Below are 7,897 nucleotides of genomic sequence, written 5' to 3'. Positions count from 1 at the left end.
TTATCTCACTAGCATACCTCTCAAATGTACTTCATTATGAGAAACTTACCTCAATTGGGGGGTCTTAAAAAGTTCATGTCCATTGAAGTTCCTCATTGAAAGGGTCTGTCACACATTTATTGTTAGGAAATTTTTAACTGATATCCATGGTAAATAGAAATTAATCATATTAATTCATTACAAGATTTTTTTTTAAGTAAAACCAACATATTTTAACTATACTCTGACCTTCCTAGTTGAAGTTGTTAGTAAGCCGATGCTAGTGTTCTTCATTTTGGAGTTGGAAGGTTGAGTGCTATGCTCACTAAGTACTTGTGCATGGAACTTTTTCTTGCATTCATCCTCTCCACACACAGGTTCTCATGAACGCTCAGCTGTAATACAACAGATGAACAGATGTGACTCACAAAAGACAAGTGGCTATGAGGCAACTTGAATAATTTTCCATTTTTAGAGTTCTTCAGTAATAGCTGGAGCCAGCACTTAATTATATTTCAGAAGGCTCTTCTCACAAGAGGATGAATCAGGAGTTAACTGTTTTCACTGTGTAAAAGACGAACCTGTTTAATTAAGCCTGAATTGATGTAAACACATCTCTAGATTTGTCTATCAAGTGTCAAGCTCTTTACTCCAAGATGTAATGAACTTGAAGTTGTTTATATTAGAAAAGGCCAAGGGTCTTTCATGGGGTGTCTAGATGTGGAAGGAGTGTAGTATGCAACATAAAACACTTTCACTGTATTTTTCTTTGAGTGTTCTTTTGACAAATTCTGTTCCTGAAAATGCAGTGTGACCTTCCTGTTTTGGCCTTTGGATCACACACTAATCATTATTAGCTAATCACTCCCACCTATTCTACCTCAATCAAACTTTAAATGGTTTTATTTACAGCAAATGATTTCCAGGAGGCTTACTTCTCTGCTGAGGAAACAGGAAATTGTACCTGTTTCTGGAGAACACAACAATATACTGCAATATACAGGCATCATAGAACGTGCCACACTTCAGATTTCATCTAGACTTCAAAATGCACAGGCACTATAGTTAGGCTGGGTCTAACTTAAACCTTCTAGTTATTGCTTATTAAGATTTACAGCAAGTATGAAACTTACTGAAACTGTGCTCCACATGTGAATTTGACACTTGGTTATAATATATTTAATTAATTACTTATATATTTATTGAACTTTGTATGCATATAAATGCATTGTTCTATTTTATTGCCTTAGATTTCATCTTAATTCATATTTCCTATTTCTTTACCCTTCATTAAAATAAAAAAAATAATAAAAAATATAGTGACAAGTAGCCATCTGCTGGCACGATGTGGTAAAATCAGAATGTTCCATTTCTACCGTTTTCAAATCCTTTGTACTGTGGGATATCAAAGTGATACTGTTTTGTACAAAATTACAGCACTATTAGTAATTGGTTGATTACTCCATTGTATATATGCGGTGGGTTGAAAAGAATATATGGGTGTTGTAAACAAAATGAAATTTGTGGATTCTAACAGACTTGTGATCTGAGGCTGTGTCCCTCTAACTGGTAGCCAGGTATCATATTCAGGTAATTCTCAGGGATCAAATATTGCACAGGCTGGACATCAGATTCTTGCAGTAGTCATCCATTCAATACATTGGCTGCTATCCAGTCATATCTTGCACTGATTTCATGCTCATATCCAGTTGTGACACAGGCTGAATCTGGCAGTAACTGTCACCTTAATTCTCATCTGTACATAGAAAAAAAATGACAAACTTATCAGAAAGATTCTGGCTCCTGAACTGCAAGAATTAAAAAAAAAAAAAAAAAATAGATATGCATATTTTTATAATTAGAATAACAAAAAAAATCCTGTTTAATATTTGTACCCAATCCTTTTAAAATTAATGTAACAGTAGCACATCTAACATGTAATGTTAAGTGACCAATAACTTTATTATACATTTTGGTGCAGTGTGTCTACTATTTTTTCTTATGTTTCTTATTTTGGTTTACCATTGTAATATATGCAGATATATGTTGTCTAATTTGAAGAGGTCATTTTAGAAAATTTGGTGAAAGTGGTGAATAAAGGCAGAGAAGAGAGAGATTATACACTGGAAACAACATCTTCCAAACTTTGCCTTTATATATAAAAAAGAAAAAAAAATGACTCCATTAAAAACTAAAAATCTTTCAATACAACCTAGATGGTAGCCAGACATAACAACATTATGACTGGTGCAGAACTAGTAACATAGGAATTAAACAACCTGATAACAGGGGAATGAGTAATGAAGACATGGCAAGATACTGGAAGAGAATAATTGTTTCAAAATCTTTTCAACAAAGTTTGAATAAGCTCTGCACTTGTAAATAGCAGCAGCAAGGGTACAAAGAAAAGACAATGTAATATAAACAAAGGATGTGGGAACATGATTATATGGATATTTACACAAGAAAAAGAAAATTAAATCAGTCTCTTATAGATAGTTGCTACTGTCTACTTCCTCCAGACCTTCTACTCACCAAGCTTGATTTTATTAACTTTACATGTTACACAGTGAGATGGGCACAAAACAAGCTGCTATATAAATGTTTCCTTTTCATGCATTATATATATGTTGCATACATGCAAATATTCTCCCATTGTTCTATGGTATATTGCCTAATTTCCCAGTTTTTTCTATCCTCCTTTGATTGATTTGTATAATTTTCATGCATTATAGTGTATGGCCTACTAGTTATCCCTTTTTTAACCACAGCATCTATTCTAAATTCAAACGTAAACATAATCAGAGCTGGTCTTTTATCTAACACTCTCCTATTCCTTTCTCTTTCCTTATACTCTGTAATGAGCTACTGGTAGAGAAGGCAGTCTCCTACCTGCAGTCCAAACTCCTGATTCTCTCATACCACCCATAACATTTGTTTCCCTAGTTATTTGCTCTCAATACCTTGGTTCTATTGCTAATTTTCTCCAATAAAATCCAGTTCCATCTTGCCTTTTTCTATGTTTTTCTTTGCCGCAATCCTTATTAGTAAAATGTCTATTCCTGTGTTGGCTTAATTCTCAAAATAATTTTTGCTGATTTGTAAGTATCATGTTTTGTACGGTTGTTACTGTTGTCCTTAAGTGGCTGCATCGAAAATCCTACTCTCTCCTTATTTTGTAAACTCCCACCAATTTCAACATCATCTTTTTCCACTTTGATTTGAAGTTTTCTGCTTGTGTTATGTATATGAGCTTTAACTGTATAGTTGTAATGTATCCATCCAAATCTGCTAATCCAAAATTACCTTTTCTGTAGGGAGAAATAACTTAACCCTCTTAAATTTTGCCCTCTTTTTCTACCAGAATATCCATATTTTTTATTAATTTTTTACTAATTATGTTGGATAACTTCTAAGTATAATGTAAAACAAGATCTGAGCCAAACATAAATGAGGGTGATCAGAGACAGAAAAGAAGCAATCCTTTTATAGAAGGTAAAGAAGATAACAGTGACTCACACAGATCCCATTATATGTCAATGGCATGGGAATTCACAGTTACTTCCTTATGTATGGCATGAGTCATACAAAGCATTATGGGAAAGAGAAAGGGTTGAGGGAGAACAAGATCACATTGATACATCAAGCCCCATTGGTAGCCATGTTATGGAAAACAGGCTAAAATTACAAATAAAGCACTTAGACTAATTTGAGGTGTTAAAATAGGTCTGGAAACAAAGATAGAGTAGAAAAAACAGACTTTTTTTAGTTCTAGGGTGGAGTTTTCCTTTAATCAATCAATCAATCAATCAATCAATCAATCAATCAATCAGTCAGTGCAGGCTGTATACAAGAACCCAATGATATGAGTACAAACATTGTTCTAATTCACAGATGGGTACCATGTGGGAGCGAGTGTGCATCAGCATTCAGCTCTTAGCTCACTGCTGTTCATGCTGGTGATGGACTACACAGCAAACAGGCTGGAGGGGACAGATCAACAAAGGTGCTGTTTGCAAATAAATGTGGCATCATGAGCAGACTTAGAACATGAACTTAAGCAAATGATAGGGGTCTAAAATGAAAAATTAAAGACGTGGGATGAAACCAAATATAGACAAGACAGTGGTCATGGCAGCAAATGGAGAAATTAGAAGAAGTTTTAAATTGAGATAGAAGAGAGAATAAATGCACAGATTACCAGGTTCAAGTATCTGAGAGAAGTGATTGAGAAGAAGAGAAGGATGAAGAGGTCAAAGATAGTATCAGAGGAGCTGTAGCCTACTGGTACACAGTGTTAGGGGTAGTGTGCGACAGTCGAATTCTACAAAGGCTTAACATGAAGGTGTACAAAACAATGGTGTGACCTGGGCAGTGAAGGTAGAGTAGTTGAGGAAGCTAGCAGTGATGGAGATGAAATGCTAGAGATAGGTGTTAGGATGCACATTGTGGGAAAGATGTAGAAGTGATGACGTCAGAGCAGAAGCAGCAGATCCAGTTGCAGGGAAAGTCAAGCTGATCAAATTATGGTGGTTTAGGCAGATGTGCAGGAAGGCCGAAGGAAAGGAGGATGCACAGCAAATGAGATGGATGGATTGCATTAGTGAAGACCTGTGACAGTCAGGCATGACTATCAAAGAAGGTAGGAGAGTGGCACTGAATCAAAAGAGTTGGTGAAAGCTGATACAACATCTTGACCCCATGTAGTAACAAAATGGGAAAAAGGTGGGGTTGATGATGATAATTCTCATTTAAGAGTATAAATATTTTTAGATATAGAATAAGTTTGATAAAGTTTTATAAAACTTTATGGAAGTGTTAAAAACTCAGTGAAAATGCTATTGGCTTAAAAATATTCTCTTGTTTTAGAGGACAGTGCAGAAGTCAAAAAGAGGCAAGAAGATGTCGGGCATTACCTGAGAATAATATGGGACTGAAGGAAAGAATTAAGGGACAGCTTCAGAGCAAGATATGAAAATAGATGAGAAAAGAAACTGAATTAGTGCTAAGAGGGTGGTGTCACTAAAAGAGTGCACTTTGCACACTGAAGCAGAACAACTAAAATAAATATATGGAGCATGAAAGTGAAGCAACGGATTTTAAGGAGGATCAGCTGCACTGCTTATTGCTCAAGTAAATACATGTAATATTCGGCTCCCATGACAAAAGATGCAACCCAGATATAATTGGGTCCATTTTTATTGCTACAGTAGTAGCTCCTTTTTAAATCTCCAGGCAGCACAACAATGGAATATGAGAGGATGTATCAAGCACTTATTAATTAATTAAACTGTTAATTAGGTAGATCCTGTTATGTCTGTGGTATATGCACCCCCTTAAATTGTTTGCTGAACGCTAAAGCAGTAATGATATTTATTACTGTAGAAATGCACAGAACATCATATGATTGTTTGTGTCTTTCAGCTTTTCGTGGTTAGGGGTCACCACAGCGGAACTCCGGTACGCTAATGATTGGTAGTTGATTTTTACGTGCTGAGTTACCAGCTCTGACGCACAACCTTCAATGAAGGTACGCCCATTCACGCATGTCTCCATGCAGAAGACGCTCTAGCTGAGAATCGAACTGGACAGCGTCTTACTGTGAGGCAACAACGCTACTGCAGCACCACCACCTCGGGATTTAGCTCTCATATGATGCAGTTACTTATTCTGTGAAACAAACATTAGCAAAGATGGTGCCCCAGATATGCTCTGCTCCTTTTTATTTCAGCATTTGCAACTCCCTTTGCCTATATTCCAATAGTACTACATGAGCATGTAGCAGATTTACTTATTTGCATTTGTTAACTAGACAGAACTCACTTACTGCGCCTATGATCTTTGCTCTTCTTCCAAGGTAATCTAGAAAGGTCACAACGTGAAACATCTCAACTCTTCTTTTGATAATCGCCATGCGATCATTAATGTGCATCTGAACTGCCAATAATTCAATGTAATTTGACCACTTTTTAATGCGTCATCTGAAGAACACCACCACTGGAGTGTTGCAGTGTTGTTATCTTACCTTACAATGTAAACACTTGAATATAATCTGAGTACCAAGTGTGGCGATAGAACCCAGTGCTGTCTGATGCTTTTCTCATCAAAGGCAGTTATTCCAATTACTTAGCCAATCTGTAGCATTAAACATGATGAAGGTATTTGACTTGTAATCCTTCTCTGGTATTCTGGGTCAATGTTAAAAGGGTGTTACATCACTTTTAAATTACACTATGGGAGAATAGTTGAGGGTCAGTCAAGAGTAGATAGCAAGTGCCCTGCAGCACGAATAGTAGAATATTCTGTGCTGCCTTTTGACTTGCATATTTAAAAATATGTCACTGATAACACTTTATAAGTCAACAGGGAGTTGCTCCTGTTAGCTATTCAGAGAAAAAACTGAAGATACTTTTTGTCAGCTAGTAGTATCTTGTCCAGCCTGTTTAGGTTCATAGGTTGGTACTAGGCTATCGGCCCAAGGGCCTATACAAGCCTAGCCATAACAATTCCCTGGATATTTCTTCCCACAATATTTACTTCCCTGGACTCCTGTCTAGCAGGGCGACTGACATGATATGATCCCCGGGGTGAATTTCCTATCTCCCATCCAGTCATCAAGGTTCCTTTTGAAGAGAGCCAAGGAGGCATCTACTTGACATGTATGGGCAGTCTATTCCAGAGTAAGGGGAGTCTCTGGGTCAGGAACTTATCCCTCCAGCATGTTTTGTTCATTGTGATGACAAGGTTTAGATCCCTGGAGTGTGTGGCTCTGAGGGATTGGGATTTCTTTAAGTGGAGCATGTCCAACAGCTCAGGGTTTGACATGGCCTTGTATGTTAAGCAGAGATCCCCTCTGAGTAGACAGCATGCCACAGAGTATAGCTGGAGTTTTTTTAGATGGTCACTATATCGCATCTGCTTTAGGCCTCTGATTCTTTTAGTGAGGTATTTGTAACAGGGTACAAGAGTTATATATTTGGATCTTGTTTTGGAAGGAAGAGAAGATGGGTGTATTATAACTGGTGTACATAGGATGTTTCTGGATGGCAGTCAGTACCTTCATGACATTAGTTGTCATCCTCCTCATGTGTTAAAAGCTCTCCCTTATGGGAAATTGTTATGATTATAAAGAATATGTAGTGATAAGGATATGTTGGCACAAGAAATAAAGAAAACAGTTAATATGTTTTTAAGAAGGGGGGGTATGACCCAAAATTTGTGCAGGAAGCAGAAGCTAAAGTTGTGAATGGTTTGAGGGGGCATAAAGGAACAAGAAAAGGGGATGTAGGACATCATAAAAATATAGACTGCACTCAATATAGCATAGACCCAGTATATTTTGTGTCTGTTTATAATATTAAAAGCACAGAAATTGTAGAATTAATTAGATATTATTTTAGATATAAATTAGATATACATTTCTAGCAGCTATATTACCAAAACACCCCTCCTTTTCATATACTAAGGGCAAAAGTATAAAAGATTTGTTGGTGCATGGAGTCTTTAGTATGCCGGTATTAGAGGTACAAAGGCCCCTGACAGTATTGGGGACCTTAAGGTGTGGCAGATGTGGTGTGTGCTCACACATTATTGATACAGTTGGATGTATTAATAATGTTAAATTTGAAACTAGGGGTGTATTCACTTGTGAAAGCAAAGGGGTAATATATACTCTACGTTGTCCCTGTGACCTGGTTTATATTGAAGAAACAAAAAGGATGTTCTGTACTAGGTTTATGGAGCACCTAAGAGATGTGAGGCATCAAAGAGAGGATAAAATAGTTTCTTTACATTTCAAAACAAAACACAACATTCATGTTGTTTTGCTGAAAGGTACTATTTTAGAACAAACCAATTGTGTTTGGGGAAATGAAAAGATATTAAAAAAGAAATTATTGTACAAAGAGTGTATATATAT

At 36.5% G+C, this 7,897-nt stretch overlaps 1 protein-coding gene across 1 annotated transcript in view; it reads right to left on the bottom strand.

Annotated features, from left to right (window-relative positions):
• Positions 1-214: 214 nt before the first annotated feature.
• Positions 215-7,897, bottom strand: part of LOC122794496 — a 613,529-nt gene continuing 605,846 nt past the window's right edge. Inside the window, exon 8 of the mRNA XM_044062941.1 lies at positions 215-1,735. The gene's annotated coding sequence lies outside the window, so the exon portion shown is untranslated. The remainder of the gene's footprint in view (positions 1,736-7,897) is intronic.

This window comes from Protopterus annectens, chromosome 2.part1, assembly GCF_019279795.1.
Source record: "Protopterus annectens isolate FY-2018-M chromosome 2.part1, PAN1.0, whole genome shotgun sequence".
Classification (NCBI taxonomy): Eukaryota; Metazoa; Chordata; order Ceratodontiformes; family Protopteridae; genus Protopterus; species Protopterus annectens.
This window is presented reverse-complemented; position numbering and strand designations above follow the sequence as displayed.